Raw genomic sequence first — 21302 nt, 5'->3', positions numbered from 1 at the left:
ATAGACAATAGGTGCAGGAGTAGGCCATTTGGCCCTTCGAGCCAGCATCGCCATTCAATGTGATCATGACTGATCATCCCCAATCAGTACCCCGTTCCTCCCTTCTCCCCATATCCCCTGACTCCACTATCTTTAAGAGCCTTACCTAGCTCTCTCTTGAAAGTTCTTCACTGCCTGCTGTAGCTGCATGCTCACTTTCATTGACTGATGAACAAGGACCCCCAGATCCCATTGTACTTTCCCTTTTCCCAACTTGACACCATTTAGTTAATAATCTGCTTTCCTGTTTTTGCTATCAAAGTGGATAACCTCACATTTATCCACATTAAACTGCATCGCCCCAGCGCAGAGGGAGAAGAGGAGGGAAGAGACTGCGGATCTAAGACTTTTGCCTCCATCACAGTGAGGAGGTGCTGGGTGGACTCACTGTGGTGGATGTTAATATGTGTTTATTGTTGTTTTATTGTATTGTATTATATGTATGACTGCTGCAATTTCGTTCAGACTTCGGTCTGAATGACAATAAAAGGCTATCTATCTATCTATCTATCTGTCATGCATCTGCCTACTCACCTAACCTGTCCAAGTTACCCTGCATTCTCATAGAATCCTCCTCACAGTTCACACTGCCACCCAGCTTTGTGTCATCTGCAAATTTGTTAATGTTCCTTTGAATCCCTTAATCTAAATCATTGATGTATATTGTAAATATCTGCAGTCGCAGCAACAAGCCTTGCGGTACCCCACTCGTCACTGCTCTTTTGTCATTGCTCCTATGATTACAAAGGGTTGTGTAAGTGTCTAAAATATTTTTTGTTGTTCGGTTATACTTTAGACACCACTGAATAATAATATAACATTGATGGATATATGATACAACAGCTGATGCCATCTCCCTGGCCCTACACTCATCCTTGGAATACCTGGACAAGAGAGTCAGACTTCTATTCATAGACTACAGCTCTGCTTTTAATATCATTACACCATCCAAGCTCATCTACAAACTCGTGGAATTTGGAGCCAACATTCATCTCTGCAACTGGATCCTTGACTTCACTACCAACAGACCACGATCAGTGAGGATAGGGGACAACACACCCTCCACATTAATCAACACTGGTGCTCCACAAGGATGTGTTCTCAGCCCCCTTCTATACTTCTTCTACACCCATGACTGTGCAGCCAAGTACAAATCCAACTCAAAATTTCCAGATTCATGGGTCACACCACCATAGTGGGCTGGATATAAAATAATGACGAGACAGAGTGCAGGAAGGAGATTGAGAACCGGTGTCAAGAAAACAACCGTTCTATCAATGTCAGCAAGACAAAGGAGATAGTGATTGACTTCAGGCAGCAAAGTGGTACACATAGCCCAGGATACATAAATAGTGCCGAAGATGGTTGAAAGTTTCAAGTTCCTAGGAGTAAATATCACCAGCAACTTGTCCTGGACTAGCTATATCGAAACAATGGCCAAAAAGTAGCGATGCTACAAAATCCGGAGAGGGATTTCCTCGGGCTCCTAGTCGATGAAGAAAAATCGATCGGACTTCCATTCCCGTTTTTTTTTTTAATCGCTGGACAATTTAACAGTTGGATTAAAGTAAAAGGCAACTTCTAATGCCCTCAACACCTTCAACGTGATGGATCGTAATATCAGGACAAAACAAAGGGTAAGTCGTTTATTTCATAAATAATCTTGCTTCTTGGGGTGGCTTTAGTCTAATTTTACAACGCGAAAATGTTATTAGTTCCCAAACGGCTCGGCCTTGTCTTTGCCTGCCAATATGGGGTTAAAATTAACGGCAACGGCAACGTTCCAATCGATTGCATTCCAGAAACACTCACTCGCAAGATAATTAAAATTCTCATTTTTTTGGACAATCATGTCATAAATCGTCTATATTTTGTGTAATTGTCTATCCATAATCAATATTTTTATACTAAATATCCACAACAGTTTTAGTCACATGTATTGTGCAAAAAATAATAATTTTGATTATATTGAGAGTGGATGTTTCTAGATTAATTTATGGGAATTAAACATTAAATTCCTTCCATTTGGCATATAAGTTCATGACAGCGAGATTTAAAATCATGTTATGTTGTGAATTCTTGTGTGAATGGGATTAGTTTGTTATTTGTTATTTGGATACTTAGGCTATTTAAAAAAATTAGCCTTTTCTTAAGAAATGGATAGATGTTTAGATCTATTGATTTGTTTAAACTGATGAATATGAATTTTTTGTTGGGTATTTACTATTTCTTTTAGCGTTTAACTTTATCATTTCTACCTTTTTTCTAATATTGCAAATAATAACTTGTTTCTGTTAATGCTATTCAGTGTATTTTTTCATTTACATTTTAAACAGATGTGTCCGAAGAAGAAATGCAAAATTGTCAATCCAAATGCCCAACAAAAGAGACTGATTTAGACAGCATTCGCAGAGATTATCCGAATTTTGACCACTCCAAATGTGATGATCTACAGGACATTCTTAATGGGTAAGTAGTGGGCAGAAAGGCATGTCATGCGTGATTTAAAGAGCAAAAACTTCTGGTTAAATATTGGTTAATATCTGAGGAGTATGATGATGCTACTGATTATGATATGCCAGTGTACCAGCTAGCAACTGATCGTCTCCATAAAGACTTGGTCTATTGCTAGAAATTGTAATTTATTTACCTATCTGTTACAGACTTACAGCATATAATACAATAATATTAAAATTCTGATCTTGGGTCTGGGTGTTTATTATTATTTTAGTCACAACGGTCAATTTTATAATTAGCTACTATTAGGTAACAAACTAATTATATGCTTTAATTTCCGGTCATCCAAGTAAGATGTTTCATATTTGTTTCAGAATGCTTCAATCTAAAATAACTGAAAATTTTGTCAGTTCTCTTAATTTTTTAAGAAAGTTATGGGCTTTTGACTGTCCTCGATCACAGCTTTTGTGTTAAGTCAATGGAAAAGCAATAGGGAACAAGATGCTAATTTCCAAGTATGAAAATGGCCATAACTTTTGTAATACTGAAGATATTAAAGTGAATTAGGTATCAAATTAAACTTCTTTTTATGCTTTATCTGATGGGATAAATTACAGACTTGATTTTTTAAATCTCAAAATTTTGTAACATTGCTAAAGAAAGCATAACAATGCATCTACTTCCTTAGAGAGCTTAAGAAGTTTTGTGTGTCCCAACAACTCACCAACTTCTACAGATGCACCATAGAAAATATTTTATTTGGACTAATCACAGCATGGTTTGGGAACATGTAATCATATATAGCCTTTGCAGCATGCAACAAAAAGCTTTTCACAACCTCGGTACACATGACAATAAACTAAATTAAACTAAATATGCCAGCTTCATTTCATTAATGGGATAAACATACAGATAGCTAAATGGCTTCTACGTACTCGTTTTCAGAAGGTTTGGTAGATTTCAGCCGCATTTGGAGTATTACGTGGAGTTCTCGTCGCCCCAATACAGGAAAGATGCGTGGGTTTTGGAGTGGGTGCAGTGGAGGTTTACCAGAATTCTGCCCAGATAAGAGGGTTTCAGCTACAGGGAGAAGTTGGTAGATTGTTTTATATGGAATGTTGGATGTGGATGGGAGACTTGATATAAAATTATGGGAGGCATAGATGGACAGTCAGAACCTTTTTCCCAGAGTGTAAATGTCCAACACTACAAGGCATAGCTATAAGGTGAAAGGAGGAAAGTTTAATGGAGATGTGCAGAGCAAGTTTTTTACACAGAGAGTAGTTGGGGCCTGCAATGCATTGTTCGTGGTGGTGGTGGGAGAGGAGGATACGTTCGTGATGTTTAAGGTTTTTAGATAGATACATGCAGGGAATAGAGGGATATGGATCATGTACAGGCAGATAAGATCGGTTTAATTTAGCATCATGTCCGACATGATTGTGGGCTGAAGGACCCACTCCTGTGCTGTACTGCTCTATAGATAGACACAAAGTGCCGGAGTAACTCAGTGGGTCAGATAGTATCTCTGGAGAAAAAAGATGACCCAAAGAGCCTGAAGAAGGATTTGACCCGAAACATCACCCATCCCTTCTCCAGAGATATTGCCTGACCCGCTGAGTTACTCCAGTACTTTATGTCCATCTTCAGTATATACCAGCATCAGCAGTTCCTTTCTACACTGTACTATTCTATGTTTTATTTTGAAGACATGAATAAAGAGTGTTGAAAATATGAAAATATATGCCAAAGAGACTTTACCATTAGAATCTGCCAAAGCCTGTCATCTGGGAGATAAAATCCAGTCTTTTATATTTTGGCTACAGATGGACAGTAAATTCCTGCAACTGCGATGTGAACTATTTATCTAATAAGAATTGATTGCCCTGTTGAGGATAAAATGGGAGGGTCGCTTCATACAGGTTGATATTTTGTGAGGAACTTTAAAGACAAATTTACATTCATCGTGCATATGATCACAGAGAAATTGAAGTTTAATCATCTACTATAGCTTTGCCATTTTATTTATGTGGGATGATAAACAATTTCCTTTCTAGTTTTGCTGAGTAGCCCAACACAGCTGTCAGTTTAGTAGACATCAGATGATGTTCTATTTAAATTATCATCAAATCAAGTAACCTAACGTAGATCAGCCACATTTTAAATAAAAACTGTCAAACGGAAAGTATGAATTGCATCTTCAATATTTATGCTTTAAATTACCACAATGCAATATTTTCTTTGGACTTGATGACTGTGCTGACAATAATGTTCAAAAGCTTGGCCAAGTTAAGTAACAATGGGTGCAGTGATTTAAAGCAATTTATCAGACCTGATGTCAGCTTCAGATTTACTCACTTTTGCATGTAGATTCCATGTAATAGATTACTTTCTTTAAAGGCTATTCAATATATTTTAACTGATTAAACTCAAAAATCAGTCTCTGAAAAATATATTATGTCCCTGTTCTGCATTTATATTTGAGGTTTTAACATAATTTTTTTTAAATCTGCAATTTTTCTACTGTATGTAGCAAATCTCTAACCCTACAAAAATCTGGTGATAGACACAAAATGCTGGAGTAACTCAGCGGGTGAGGCAGCGTCTCTGGAGCGAAGGAATGTGTATGGTTAATCTGATATATGAATGTCTGGCTGCACCTGTATTTATGGTTAAATCATAAATATGTGTTAACTTTATAATATGTTATTATAATTCTGTGTGTTTCATATCACTGAATGCAGATAATCAATAAATATGTACTCTTTCCTAAATAAGCCCAACTCATTTTCACAGTACAATATTAAAACTATTTCATACCCACATGAAACTGTTGGAATCTGGTATGAAGTATATCTATACTCGTCTACTTAGATTAGTCTAATCTCCCATTCATCTGCAATTTATTTCAAATTAAAGGCTGTTTACTTATGAAATATAGTTCCATGTCATAGATTTTTATTTCTGTCTATTAAGATCTCACCCCCATCATTTAGGAAACCAAATATGCACTTCAATAGCAATACATTTAAATTAATTATTAATCAGTTAGAGGCTTTAATAAAAAAACGGCAAATCATTGGTGTATTCATTGACAGTTGCAGTTTGAGCAATTTTGGTAACGTTTTTGCTATGTCAGACAGAACAGTAGGCAAGATAATTCAATATTTCTAACAAAAGCATGCCTTCTCCACCTACATTTCACTTCAGACAAATGATTATGACCCTCACCCTGTGAAAGACACCGCAGGGACCAGAATATCACTTTTCAGCTCTATTGGCCTGCACTGTGCTGGATCGAGATGAAGGGTAGCATCATCATCCTGAAACCGCTTAATGACACCAGTAACCTTGGCCTGTAAATGTTCTTCTTCAATCATGGTCATTCTTCAATCAATCCCTTGCCTGAGACTTAGCCTGTGCCCTTGGATAGCAGTATTTACGGCCAATCTGTCTGACACAAATACCATTATCATTCGAGAGGGAAATTACTTTTTCTCTGCATCACAATGCTATTTAGCTCCCTACATTTTTCTGTTTGGTGCATGGAAGCTAGTGCATCTATATACATTATCGATAATTACTGTGCACTGGATTCTTTCCAATTGAAGATCAATATAAGTACAGACATTCAACTGTTTTCACATTTTAAACAAGAACTACAGAGCAAAAGATTGGAAGGAAACCTTGAGAAGCAAGAATTTTAACAACCTCCACTCAGCAGAAAGTGATTTAAAATCTAAGCAAAGCACTTATTGACTCATTGCTTATTGACTATTCTGACAGCAATTTTAGCAGTGCAGTTTTCTTGGGCAGGCAATGCACATTCTAAGTTCCACCTCGGCCAATCAAGGGGGTAATCTTAAAGTACAGAACAACTATGATCAGTTGGCAAGTTATGAGGAGTAATTGCAACTGAAATTTAATCTTGATAAGTGCACGATGATGCATTTTGGGAGGTTTAATAAGTGTATGACAGGGATCTTGGTGTACAAATCACTAGATATCTAAAGGTTGCAGCATAGATAGATAAGCTGATGAAGAAGATAAGGGATGCTGGCTTTCATTAGCTGGAGCATAGAATGGAGGTCATGGTACAACTATATAAAACTTTGGCTAAGCCACAGCTGGAGTATTGAATTCAGTTCAGGTCACCACACTTTCAGAAGAATCCGATTGCACAGAAGATGATACAGACAATATTTACCAGGATTTTTCCTGGAATGGAATTATTTAGTTATGTGACAATGAGCTGGGCTTATTTTCTCTAGAAAATAAGTTAACAAAATTCTGAGAGGATGCAGATAGGGTGTATAGTAAGGAACTTTTCCCATTTATAGAAAATACACAAAATCAGGTTTAAGTTGAAGCGTGTGAGGTTGGAGAAGATCTGAGGGAACGTTTTCACCCAGAGGATGGTTACAACCTGAAACATACTCCCAGAGAAAATGGTGGAGGAATGTACTCTTACAACATTTTAAAATGTCTGGATGAGCACTTGTATTGAAAGTCATAGAAGGCAACGGACCAAGTGCTTGTACATGATGGGCTGAAGGATCTGCTTTCATTCAGCTTAGGACTCTTAGGACTCTGTGGATAGAGCTAAGCAGAGTTTCAGCCATATACCTAGGTGCCAAGGACTGCATTTGTAATGGCCTATATAATTTCCAGCACAAACCTGGAATCAATAAATAAGAAATAACACTCCTTTAATATGTTGATAATTTGCTACCATAGCAATATACCTTCCAATTTTCTGTGCTGTTCATTCATGATGCACCTGTTATTGTAAGGACAGCACAAAGACTGCAGTGGGGTTTAGATCAATGTGTAAACATTTGGCAATGTTAAAAATATTGTTTACATGGAGAGGGATTGGAGAATGCTGTGCATTCAGGTGGATCTGGATATCCTTATACTTGAAAAAGACAAAGGAAGACGGGCGGCACAGTGGCGCAGCGGTAGAGTTACTTCCTTACAGTGCCACCGACCCGAGTTTGATCATGACCATGGGTGCAGTTCTATATGGAGTTTGTAGCCCTGTGACCATGTGGCTTTTTTCCAGGTGCTTCGATTTCCTCCCACCTTCTAAAAACGTACAGGTTTGCAGGTTATTGGCTTTGGTTAGTTATAAAATTGTCCCTTGTGTGTGTAGGTTAGTGAACGGGGTAATTGCTGGTCAGTGTGGACTCGGTTGGCCAAAGGACCTGTTTCTGTGCAGGAAGGAACTGCAGATGCTGGTTTAAACCGAAGATAGACACTAAAAGCTGGAGTAACTCAGCGGGGCAGACAGCATCTCTGGAGAGAAGGAATGGGTGACGTTTTGGGCCGAGACCCTTTAGACTGTTTCTGTGAATCTCTAAAAAGATATTTGTGTTTATTACAAAGGGGCCAGAGCATTAAACAAATAAAATCATTCTACAACTGACATGGTTTTAGTGAGGCCACACCTAAAGTATTGAATACAATTTGGGTGATTTTTGGGTTGAAAGAGTTGGCCTTTGTTTTGTTATTGGTATTGGTGATCCAAGATCCAGTGAAAAATGTTGCTTGCATCCTATCCCATCAAATCATACTATTTATGTGTATGTGTGTGATACGCAAGTACAACAGGTAGTGCAAAGAGAAAAATACCAGTGTAAAATCTGGTGCGACAGTGTTATAGCATTACAGCTGCAGAGAAATAGCAATTTTTTTTTTAAAGTACCAAAAAGCTTGGGACTTTCTTCCTTCTTCTCGCCCCACCTTAAAGATTAATCAGGTTCATCCAAAACTGTTGGAATTTCAACGAATGTGAACTTTGAAACCTAAAAGATTCATAGCCGTTTCAACAAGGTAATTAATGAGAGTAAGTTTCCCATTAAATAGAATCTGGGGGGTGTTGCACTAATGATCAGGGAAGATATCCTGCAGGGATTGGCTGGTGAGGCCTTTTGGGTAGAAGTTAGGAATAAGAAAAAGGATAAAACACAAAGTGCTATAGAAACTCAGTGGGTCAGGCAGCATTTGTGAAATAAATGAATAAATTATGTTTTGTGTCAGGACCCTTCTTTAGTCTGAAGAATTCTGACCCAAAATATGGCCTATTAGTTCAAGTGAGTTTATTGTCATGTCCCCCTGTAAAGGACAATAAAATTCTTGCTTTGCTTCAGCACACAGAACATAGTAGGCATTTACTACAAAACAGATAAGTGTGTCCATATACCATGATATAAATATATACACACATGAATAAATAAACTGATAAAGTGCAAATAACAGAAAATGGGTTATTAATAATCAGAGTTTTGTCTGAGCCAGGTTTAACAGCCTGATGGCTGTGGGGAAGTAGCTATTCCTGAACCTGGTTGTTGCAGTCTTCAGGCTCCTGTACCTTCTACCTGAAGGTAGCAGGGAGATGAGTGTGTGGCCAGGATGGTGTGGGTCTTTGATGATACTGCCAGCCTTTTTGAGGCAGCGACTGCGATAAATCCCCTCGATGGAAGGAAGGTCAGAGCCGATGATGGACTGGGCAGTGTTTACTACTTTTTGAAGTCTTTTCCTCTCCAGGGCGCTCAAATTGCCGAACCAAGCCACGATGCAACTGGTCAGCATGCTCTCTAGTGTGCACCTGTAGGTTAGAGAGAGTCTTCCTTGACAAACCGACTCTCCGTAATCTTCTCAGGAAGTAGAGGCGCTGATGAGCTTTCTTGATAATTGCATTTGTGTTCTCGGACCAGGAAAGATCTTCAGAGATGTGCACGCCCAGGAATTTGAAGCTCTTGACCCTTTCAACCATAGACCCATTGATACAAATGGGGCTGTGGGTCCCCATCCTACGCCTTCCAAAGTCCACAATCAGTTCCTTGGTTTTGCTGGTGTTGAGGGCCAGGTTATTGCGCTGGCACCATATGGACAGTTGCTCGATCTCTCTTCTATACTCTGACTCATCCCCATCAGTTATACGCCCCACAACAGTGGTGTCGTCAGCGAACTTGATGATGGAGTTTGCACTGTGATTGGCTACGCAGTCATGGGTATAGAGTGAGTACAGCAGGGGGCTGAGCACGCAGCCTTGAGGCGCTCCCGTGCTGATTGTTATCGAGGCTGATACATTTCCACCAATACGAACAGACTGTGGTCTGTGAATGGGGGAGTCGAGGATCCAATTGCAGAGGGATGCGCAGAGACCCAGTTCTGCGAGTTTGGTAACCAGCTTGAAGGGGGTGATTGTGTTAAATGCCGAGTTGTAATCGATGAATAACAGCCTGACCCTGTCCAAGTGGTCCAGAGTGGAGTGGAGGGCCAGCGAGATCGCATCCACCATTGATCTGTTGTGGCAAATGCCATCACAGCGAATGGGGGATCGGGAAGGCACATCAGTATTCTCCCTATCAAAGCGTGCTTAAAACGCATTGAGCTCGTCAGGGAGTGATGTTTCGCCGACATTCGAGCTGCCTCCTGGTTTCGCCTTGTAGGAGGTGATTGCATTCAGGCCCCGCCACAGCTGCCGAACATCTGTCTCATCCTCCAGTTTGGAGCAGAAGTCCCTTTTAGCCTTTTTGATGGCCTTACCAAGGTCGTATCTGGACTTCATGTAGGCCACTGTATCATTGGAAGTGAATGCCCTGTGTCTGGACTTCAGAAATCAAGTCATCAAGTTTATTCGTCACATACACCTACGAGATGTGCAGTGAAATGAAAGTGGCAATGCTCGCGGACTTTGTGCAAAAAGACAAACAAACAAACAACCAAACAAACTATAAACACATTCATAAACACACACATATTCTTTTACATATTAAATATTGGAAGGAAAAACGTTCAGTAAAGTTAGTCCCTGGTGAGATGGGAGTTTACAGTCCGAATGGCCTCTGGGAAGAAAGTCCTTCTCAACCTCTCTGTTCTCACTGCATGGCAATGGAGGCGTTTGCCTGACCATAGCAGCTGGAACAGTCCGTTGCATGGGTAGAAGGGGTCTCCCATGATTTTATTTGCTCTGGAGTTGCACCTCCTGTTGTATAGTTCCTGCAGGGGGGCGAGTGAAGTTCCCATAGTGCGTTCGGCCGAACGCACTACTCTCTGCAGAGCCTTCTTGTCCTGGGGAGAGCAATTCCCAAACCAGATGGTAATAATTCCGGACAAGATGCTTTCCTCAATTGCCTGAGGTGGTAAAGGCGCTGCCTTGCCTTACTCACGAGTGCTGCGGCGTGTGATGTCCATGTCATATCCTCAGAGATGTGGACTCCCAGATATTTAAAACAGCTCACCCTATCCACAGTATCCCCATTTATCCTCAATGGAGTGTACGTCCTCGGATGATTTGCCCTCCTAAAGTCCACGATCAGCTCTTTAGTTTTTTTGATGTTCAAGAGGAGGCTGTTGTCCTGGCACCAGAGTGCTAGATCAGCCACCTCCTCCCGGTAGGCCTTCTCATCATTGTCTGAGATCAGGCCCACCACCACAGTTCATCAGCAAACTTAATTATTGAGGCACACAGTAGCTTCCCGACCAGTCTGGTGGGGACTATCGTGTTGAAGGCTGAACTGAAGTCTATGAACAACATCCTCACGTAGCCCCCCTTCTGGCTGTCAAGATGAGAGAGAGTGGTGTGCAAAACCTGGGAGACCGCATCGTCCGTGGATCTGTTCGGACGGTATGCGAACTGCAACGGGTCCATGTTTCGAGGGAGGAAGGCGCAGATGCGCAGAAGTGTGCGGATCTCAAAGTTCATCCAAGGTTTCTGATTGGGAAATACTCGGAAGGTTTTTGTAGGGATGCAGTTCTCCACACATTTCTTTACGAAGTCTGTAACGACTGTGGCATATTTGTTCAAGTCCGTTGCCGAGTCCTTGAACATTGCCCAGTCTACAGACTCCAAACAGTCCTGGAGTTGTTCCTCTTCCTCAGGCAGGCGCCATCTTGCTCCTCCTATTAATTTCTTGCGCAAATGCTGCCTGACCTGCTGAGTTACTCCAGCACTTCGTGTTTTACCCACGATTCCAGCATCTGCAGTTCCTTGCATCTCCATAAGGAAAAGGTGATCACTCGATGTTACACTATGCGGCTCCCAATAGTTAGCACGAAGTAGAAGAACTGAAATGTAGACAGATGGCAGAAGGACATAAAAACAACAGGGCTATAGTAGTAGGGGATTTTAATTTTCAGAATGTTGACGGTGATTGCCTATGCAAGGAGATAAATTGATAAAGTGCATTGAATAGGGTTTTTTCCCTACTATGGATGGGGCTGTACTTGAACTTATCTTAGAGAATTAGGACATGCAATTGATTGCAGTTTCTGTGGAGGAAACCTTTAGGAGAACATTACTGTTGTTTGGTAATCTTCAAGGTCATGGAAAAAGATAAAGTTGGGCCTATGTCAAAGTAATAACCAGTATTTTATGTAGCAAGTGGTAAAAGTGCTTGTTGGCTGGTATTTTCAAATTATGCCTTTCACTACACAAATGACATTAACTCGATACTTTATATATCCAGTTGCTTGGTAATTTAAGGAAGATAATGCATTGTATATTTCTTCTGGTAGCTGCATTCAAACATTTACAAACCACTACTACATTGATTAGTCACAGTATGTCGCTAAATATAGCAAACATCTACACTAATTTATAAGGCTGAATTATATACTTTGTCGAGTGCCAGAACACTAACTAATAAAGATACTTAACACTATAGAAATTAAAAAAATCCATACCTTTTAAGATTTCCATCATTACTTACATTAAATATCAAATAATAAAAAGTGTTTAATAAACAATTGTATTTACAAGGACACCTGCCAGTTGAAGACAATCTTCCCCCCATACTTGGTTTACTTAGATTTAATATCATGATCAGTATTTCTTGATAATAATTTAGATCACTGACAACTGATCACTCAAGGCAAAGGTTTTTCCAGGGATAGATATTTAAATAAGTGTGAGGTTTCTATTCAAAGAGCTTGATACCTGTTTGAGGTTACAGCTCTATAATCTAAGCCAGTATTGGTACAGAACACGTTTACGATGTTTTGGGGAATTGAATCCATAAATAGGATTCTTTAAGCCCCACATTACATGTGAAAATGGGTTAATCAAGATCCCTATTTCCACCCTGTCTGGTCAGCCAGGGAAGTGGGACATCGTGACCTAAGCACACGGAAGCAGAGGGGCAGCTGTAGGAGGTGACAAGTGGCACATTTGCAGCGGTTGTGGAACGTGTTGTTGGAGGCAGTTGCTGGATGCCTACAGCAGCCAGATGAGCGAACAGATCTGACGCAGCATGCGGCAGCTGCATGGAGCGACGGGAAAAGGAGCTAACGGCACAGTGACCTCTACTTCATTGATCCAGTGCGGTGAGGACACAGGCCTTAAATTGAGAAAATAAGAAATTGCATTTTCTACTCAGGCCAAGATCAGACTTTTCCAACTCTAGAGACTTGAAAATTGCAAGATGATCCAGAATGTGGCGATTCTCTGCGTGTTGGCCCAGCAAAGGATCTACTTACAATCATTTTACTCTTTTACTTGTGTATGATTTGACTGGGTAGTATGCAGCAAAGATCGTAGAAGGCTAAGTTAGACCACTCCTGCAAAATCCAATGGACTGACGTGTAGTATGCAACGGAGCAGAACCTCTGCCATTTTATTTTTAGATGTTTTCCTCCCTGCTTAATCTATCTGTTTCTGCCCATTTCCCTCCCATCCTTCCTCCCCATCCTCCTCTTTTCTGCAGTTTCCCATGTATTGATCTAACACACACTATAATCAAATATAACTTATTATATACATATATGAATGTGTGTTTATGTCTGTGTGTGAGGGGCAAGATAGAGATAATAGATCTCAAAGTTCCCTCGGATCAGAAACAACTTTGATTTAAAGCGACACTCTAACTATCTTTATCATATTTCTCATGATGTGCATAACAATAAAGGTAATTATATTTATAAATATTTATAAATATATACATATATATATACACGCACACACACACATATATATACACGCACATATATAAACATATATATATATGCACATATATATATATACATTATATATATACACACTTTTTCTACCCAGTATTGTAAAAACACACATAGTCTAATAGTCTCATCTTGACCACTTCCTGTTTGCGCTGTATATTGATTTTAGAAAAAACGGTACCATATATCGCTATGATTTGTGGCCATCTTACTCACGGTCTTCCACCGCTGAGACAGCCCCGAGGATTTTTCCAATCGATGAAAAATAAAAACGTTAGGAATGTTTTAAAAATCTTGAGATAAGCTGATTGGTTCTCTCGCCTGTCAATCACCATGATGAAGGTAACGTCCCTTCCGGGGGGGGACAGGAGTATAAAGCCCAAATGGTATGACATTGCATTTGAATTTGGTGGCCTGCACTCTGCTTGAAATGGTATAACATTGCATTTGAATTTGGTGGCCTGCATTCTGCTTGAAATGGAATTTCAAGGAATACACCAGCAGTGAGTCAATCAACTGCCAGCCCACCAGCCGTGAGACAACTGCCAGCCCAACAGCCGTGAGTCAGTCAACTGCCAGCCCACCAGCCGTGAGTGAGTGAACTGCCAGTCCAGCAGCCCTGAGTGAATGATCTGCCAGCTCACCAGCCCTGAGTGAGTGAGCTGCCAGCCCACCAGCCCTGAGTGATTGAGCTGACAGCCCACCAGGCCTGAGTGACTGAGCTGCCAGCCCACCAGCCCTGAGTGATTGAGCTGACAGCCCACCAGGCCTGAGTAACTGAGCTGCCAGCCCACCAGGCCTGAGTGACTGAGCTGCCAACCCACCAGGCCTGACTAAGCTGCTAGCACAAGAATCCATTCGCCCCACAATGTCCATACAAGCCCTTTGGAAACCAGTCCCTTCAGCCCACAACACCCATACTAGCATTCCAGAAAGCCCCTCCCCCCACTGGCCACCAATATTGGAATTGGTGGAGAGGTGGAATATTGCGTTGGGGGACCAGCCCTCCCCTATGAACATAGTATATATATTTATATATATATATATATATATATACACACACACACACACACACACACACACACACACACACACACACACACACACACACACACACACACACACACACACACACACACACACACACACACACACACACACACACACACACACACACACACACACATATATATCTATCTATTATATAAAACTCAAATCCGTCCGCTGTCCGTCCGCCTGCAGTACGGAGCCCATCCAGCCTTTTGATTCGTTCACGTTGTGTGATGTCACAATGCCCAATGTGCAGATGTCCAATCGGGATGGATCCATTTACATATGCCTTTACACCAGCCCCAGCCCCTGGTGACCGTGTCATTGTGTGATGTCACAATGCCCAAAGACATTATTGCCATAGAGGGAGTACAGAGACGGTTCACCAGACTGATTCCTGGGATGGCAGGACTTTCATATGAAGAAAGACTAAACTCGGCTTGTATTAGCTGAATTTAGAAGATTGAGGGGTGATCTTATAGAATCTTATGTTTCATGTTTCCTCTCCTCACCCTCTCCCCTCTCCCTCTCCCACCCATCCCTCTCTCCCCCACCCCCTTCACTCTTCTACCCCACCCCCATTCTTCCCCTATCCCTCTGTCCCTCTTACAAAGTTGCAAGACAGGAACACTGAACTTTTCACTGCTGCAGCAGGCAGGGGAGGTGCAATTGAGGGAGTCAGGGGAGTGCTGGAAACTTACATTTGGCAACGGCTTCAATTCCATTGGAGGAGACGGGTGCATGGTGGAATATTGGGTTGGGGGAATCACACCATTGGGGGAGCAGACCCAACGGGTCTGCACTTGGTCTAGTATATATATAAAGAAACCAGAGAAATTATATATTTCTCTGGTTTCTTTCTTGTGATTTCCTCTAATTATTTCTTGAGCAACCCTTTTCTTTCACTCTCTATCTCCCTCTATGAAATCCTAATATTGTGAATGAAATATCCATGAACACATGCAAAGATTTTTTCATTCTATATTAGTGTAATAAAATGTAGTGTATACATACCTATATTGATACAGAAGTGCTAGTTTTAGACATGAATAATGTACATTGCTACCATAGTTTTGAATTTAACATATATCATGATCTTGATTTTTTTGAAGTCCCATTAAATGTTGTCTAAATTATGCTTGAGGAAGTTTTAAATTTTAAATTGCATTTTTCCATTTATTGTTTGATTCCCAAAATTAAATATATCTACATTATATGTTCTCAATCTTAAATGAGTAGATAAGAACTTATTCAGTGTTCATTTTCACAAATGGCCATTTTGTTACTTAATGTGTGCAATATCTAAACAAATTACCTGCCTCTTAATTACTTTTTAATATGTGAATAAAAGTTAACGAGTGAATGCAAGCACCCAAAGACAGATCGGGGAAACTTCCCACATTTTCTCTCCCAAAATGCGTGCATTTTTCACTGCAATCCCATTCAAAAAAGTTTGCACAATGAATTGCATGGTCCAAACTTAGGAGAAATGTCTTCCTCGGAGATAATGCGGTAAGTACACGGAGCTAGGAACGCTGTTGCTATGGTGCAAGCTGACTCAAATCACTTAATCATGGCTGCAGACGTGTATAAACAAAAATGATTATAATGGGGCCCCCCATTAATGTGCCTTAATATAATATAATAACATTAATGTGCAGCGCTGGCATGACTAACGTGGCGCTGCGTACTCTGTACTTGCAGGCAAAGATACTAGAGCATGACGGTAATCACGAAGCCGATTCCCAAGATGGCGCAAAATGATTACCCAAGAACTACTACGGCTTTTTTGCTGACCAAAGATACTTGTTCTTGGTCTAGGATCATTGGTATGCAGAACAACAAACAATGATCTACAGATGCTGGTTTCCAAAAATAGACACAAAGTGCTGGCGTAACTCAGTGGGTCTGACAGCATCTCTGGAGTACAAAGTGCTAGAGGAATCAGTGGTTTTTACTGTATCTTGATATACATTACAATAATAATCTAAATCTAAACGAAACAAAAAATAAACTGCTGGATAATGCAATGTCTGTGACCTCTGCATCACAAAAAAGCAATACAATAACCTATGACACTCCTGTGCATAATAATGATGTTTATAATACTATTTAAGTTTGAAGTACACAGATTTCAATTCTATTGACTGTCTTGGTGCAAAGTTCCATTGTGGGCCAGAACCAAACTCTTTTTTTCATTTTTGTTGTTGTTTAGCAACAACTTTTGGACACCTCCTCCTCTTATTATTAGACCATGATCCCACAGATGAGCACCAGGCCTTAATCTCAAAAATCATTACTGATTTCATCACTTCTGGCGGTCTCCCCTCCACAGCCTCCAAACGTATCGTTTCCCATCCTCGCACAGCCCATTTTTACCTTCTCCCCAAAATCCACAAACACAACTGCCCTGGCATTTGTTTCTGTCTGCTCCTGTACCACGGAAATGATTTCCACATACCTCAACTCCATCCTATCCCCCTGGTCCAATGTTTCCTGACCTATGTCCAAGATACCTCATATGCATTTCATCTCTTTAATGACTTCCACTTTCCGAGCTCCCACTCCCTCATCTTTACAATGGACGTTCAGTCATTTTACACCACCATCCCCCACCAGGAAGGTCTTAAAGCCCTCTGTCTTCCTCGACCACAGAACCATCCAATTTCCCTCTACGAACACTCTACTCTGCCTAGCAGAGCTGGTCTTCACCCTCAACAACTTCTCCTTTAACTCCTCCCACTTCCTCCAAGGCATAGCTATGGGTACCTGCATGGGCCCCATCTATACCTGCCTCTTTGTAGTGTACACTAAACAATCCCTGTTCCAGGCATTCACTGGCCGTATCCCTGAACTCACCTACATTGATGACTGCATCAGTGCTATCTCCTGCACCCATGCAGAACTCATGGAATATATCAACTTCACCACCAATTTTTATCCTGCACTCAAATTTACTTGGACCATCTCCGATACCTCCCTCCCCTTTCTTGATCTCAGTCTCCATCACAGGAAATAGACTATTGACTGACGTCTACTACTGTAGATTAGTAGGTCTTTACTATATATATATATATATATATAAAACCACACAGATTATGCATGCTACACATCCCTTATGTAGTCCCGTCCAGACCTTCATCCCTACCCTGGGCCGCCCTTATAAGCCTGTGTGTCACTCTCTCACTCTTAGATTTGATGCGGACCATGGGGATGAAAGTACGTTGTGTTCCCTCCGTTTGTACTGCAATAAAGACTATGAGTTCTAACCTCTATGTGTGAGTCTGATCATTTCAACATGGTGTCAGAGATCTCGGATCCCTTAATCGCCTAGTTGGTTCCAGTTTATTCTTGTTGTTTTTTTCGTGTTCTGTTTGTTATGTTACTATGGCTGGCACACTTCGTAAGCCTGAACCTTTAGCGTGGTGACCTGGCCGAGCGTTGGTGCATCTTTGAAGAGGACTTCACCGTGTCTATCCATGCAGTGCATCATGCTGCAGCTCTGAACATTCGTGCCTCCATTCTCCTCAATGTGGCTGGTACAGAAACCATTCGACCTGCTCGCAGATTCCACTGCGCCTCGCTCATGTAGACGCTGCAGGTGTTCAAATAGTCCTGGCAGAATCTATAGATGACCCCGCCTGCCTGCTGAACAAGTTCAGTCAGCTGTGTGAGCTACGCACTAATCTCGTAATGGAGCGCCACAAATTATTTTCGCGGAGCCAAAGGCAAGGTGAGCCTGTTGAAGCCTATATCAGTTCTTTAAAGCACATCACCAGCCGATGCGAGTTTGAAAATCTATGTGATAATCTTATACGTGACAGGCTGGTTTATGGTATTCTCAATGACAAGGTGCGTGATGAACTTATACGTGATGCAGATCTCACTCGGGAAAGGGCTGAAAATCGCTGTTGTGTTGCGGAGATGACAGACTCCAGCACTAAATCTCTGGGGCTAGGTCCCCACTCTGCCTATGATGTAAATGTTGCCGGCACGTTTTATCAGGCCCAGCGCCAGCCTTCACAAGTGTCCAGTAGATCCGGAGTCGGATTCATTAGTAATTGTGTGAACTGTGGAAGTTCGCATGTAGGCATTCGTGAACAATGCCCGACTTTTGGAAAACTTTGCCACTACTGTAAACGCAAAAACCATTTCATCCTCTGCTGCCCTCGCGTGGGAACAGAGTACAGACAAAGCATCAATGCACCTGCTACAGCAAGACAGTTTACAGCCAGAAACTTCCCACGTAACTCCCGCATCAACCTCTCTGACTAACAAGGACATGCTGCCTGCTATTGAGAGACAGAGTATAAACATACATTCCTTGTCAGACTTGTCTCATAAACACCGAGATCCCATGGTCACTCTCCTCATTAACGGGACAAGTGTTATTGCTAAACTCAACACTGGAGCTCGTTGCAATGTTCTGTCCTTATCTGAGCTCAACAGAATTTGAAAAAACGAGATCATCAATCCGACCGCCACCACTTTACTTCCATTTGGAGGAGGTGCGGTGCTTCCTGTTGGAAGAATTGGGTTACAGTGCCATCTGAGTCATGCGTCCACAATCTGAGCTTCTTTATTGTCCGAGAAAAAGTGACTTCTCTGCTAGGCATTGATGTCTGTAACGACCTGGTCTTGTCACCTTCGGTATGGCAGTTCATCAACTTTCGGCAACATGTGGCTTTACTCAACAGATCCTGGCACAATACAGAAATCTTTTTGATGACAAGCTGGGCAAGCTTCCCATCAAGTGCACAATCATGACCGACCCTGAGGTCCTACCAGTTGTCCATCCTGCACACCGGATTCCCCATGCTTTACGGGATCACGTACAAAATGAACTCGACAGGATGGTGACTCTGGATGTGATTGCCCCTGTCGTTGACCCATCGGATTGGGTCTCAACCATGGTAGTAGAAACAAAAAAGAATAAGGAAGAAATATGGATTTGCATCAATCCTAAAGTTTTAAAAACTGCCATCAAACAACCACACTATCCCATGCGCACAGTGGAATATGTTGCAGCGCAACTGGGCAAGGCAACTGCATTCTCACTTCTAGATGCCAAGAGTTCATTCTGGCAGATTCCCTTGGATCACAACTCTTCCAAGCTAACCACTTTCAGCACACCCTTTGGACGTTACAAATTCCTGCGTATGCCATTCGGCATAAATTCAGCAAGTGAAATATTTCAGCGCACTATGGAACAACTATTTGCAGGTTACCCATGCTCCATCATTGTTGATGACATTCTTGTTGCTGGACAAACAGTCCAAGAACACGACGCAAACTTAAAGAAAGTTCTGGACCGCACTAAAGAGATCAACCTCAAGTTCAACCCCCTAAAGTGCAAATTCAGAGTGAGCGAGGTGAACTGCGTGGGTCATGTGTTCACCAGTGACGACCTCAAACCTGATCCATCAAAGACGATTGCAATTAATGAGTTACCAGCATCTACAGACGTGCCCAGCCGGCAGAGATTCCTTGGCATGGTAAACTACTTAGGGAAATTAATTCCAAATTACAGTGAACTATCGGCCCCACTGCGGCAGCTAACCCACAAAGACGTTGTTTGGTCCTGGCATGAACCGCAGCAGAGGGCGTTCGACACTCTTAAACAACAAATGTCATGCCCCCACACTCACCTACTTTGATGTTAAGCTATGTTTAAGAAGGAACTGCAGATGCTGGAAAATTGAAGGTAGACAAAAATGCTGGAGAAACCCAGCGGGTGAGGACAGCACTATGGAGCAAAGGAAATAGGCAACGTTTTGGGCTAAAACCCTTCTTGACAAGCAGCATCTCTGGAGAGAATGAATGGGTGTCATTTCGAGTCGAGACCCCTCTGCAGACTATCCTATGATATTTTTCTCTATGGCATATGCACAAGTTAACTGTGAAGTTAAACTGCTACAACTTAGTCAAGTCAATTCACATTTATTTATATAGCACATTTAAAAAACAACTCTCGTTGGCCAAAGTGCTTTACATTTGTTATAAGACTTAGCATTTTCAATTGATATTCAAGACAATGTTTCTGTCGCTGTTCAATCTTTTAAACCAATGCTTCAATATATTTGCTATTCTTACACCTCTTTGGCTCTGTGAAGCATTAAAGAGCTTTCATGATAGTCAAGATCTTGAGCCAAGAAACTCATTTGGCAAAGGAGTTGGTGCATTCCAGTAAATTTGCCAGTGAACCACCGAGGGGCAGGTAAATACTTTAAGTGCTTGCTTCCTCTTATGTTTTTACTTGTTCACAGGATAGGGACTTTGCTTGCAAGGTCTACTTTTATAGTCTCATCCCAATTACCCCAAGGCCATTTTAGAGGGCATTAGTGGCAACAGAGTCACATTGGGGCAGACCATGTGAGGATGTCATCCCGCGGAGTTCGAACCGTCGCCTCGGCGCAGAGGGAGAACATAGAGGGAAGAGGAGCTTCCACCACCATGAGGTGTTTGGTGTCACTGTGGTGGAACAGTGCTATGTGTTTTGTCATTTTTTTTCATTATATGTATGACTGCAGGGAAACAGAATTTCGTTCAGACCGAATGGTCTGAATGACAATAAACGAATCTAATCTAATCTAATGTCATTAACAGTGCTACATTCATTCATTATTTGGCTCTATATAAAACAAACTTTCTATTGGACATTTTATAATAGGACCTATGATGTTTATGGAGAAAAAGGCAGAAATGTATATTTAACAGGTCTTTTGTGCACTTGTTTTCTTAAGTTTCTTTATATATAACAGAACACCAAATGTATGTTCATTAGACACAATCAT

General features: G+C 41.3%; 1 protein-coding gene across 1 annotated transcript in view; it reads right to left on the bottom strand.

The window, feature by feature from the left end:
- agbl4 (AGBL carboxypeptidase 4) overlaps positions 1–21302 on the bottom strand; it is a 440437-nt gene that overhangs the window by 10953 nt on the left and 408182 nt on the right. The window lies entirely within an intron of this gene.

The sequence above is a fragment of the Leucoraja erinacea genome, chromosome 10 (assembly GCF_028641065.1).
Source record: "Leucoraja erinacea ecotype New England chromosome 10, Leri_hhj_1, whole genome shotgun sequence".
Classification (NCBI taxonomy): Eukaryota; Metazoa; Chordata; class Chondrichthyes; order Rajiformes; family Rajidae; genus Leucoraja; species Leucoraja erinaceus.
Note: the sequence above shows the minus strand (reverse complement) of the source record. Positions and strands in the feature narration are given on the sequence as shown.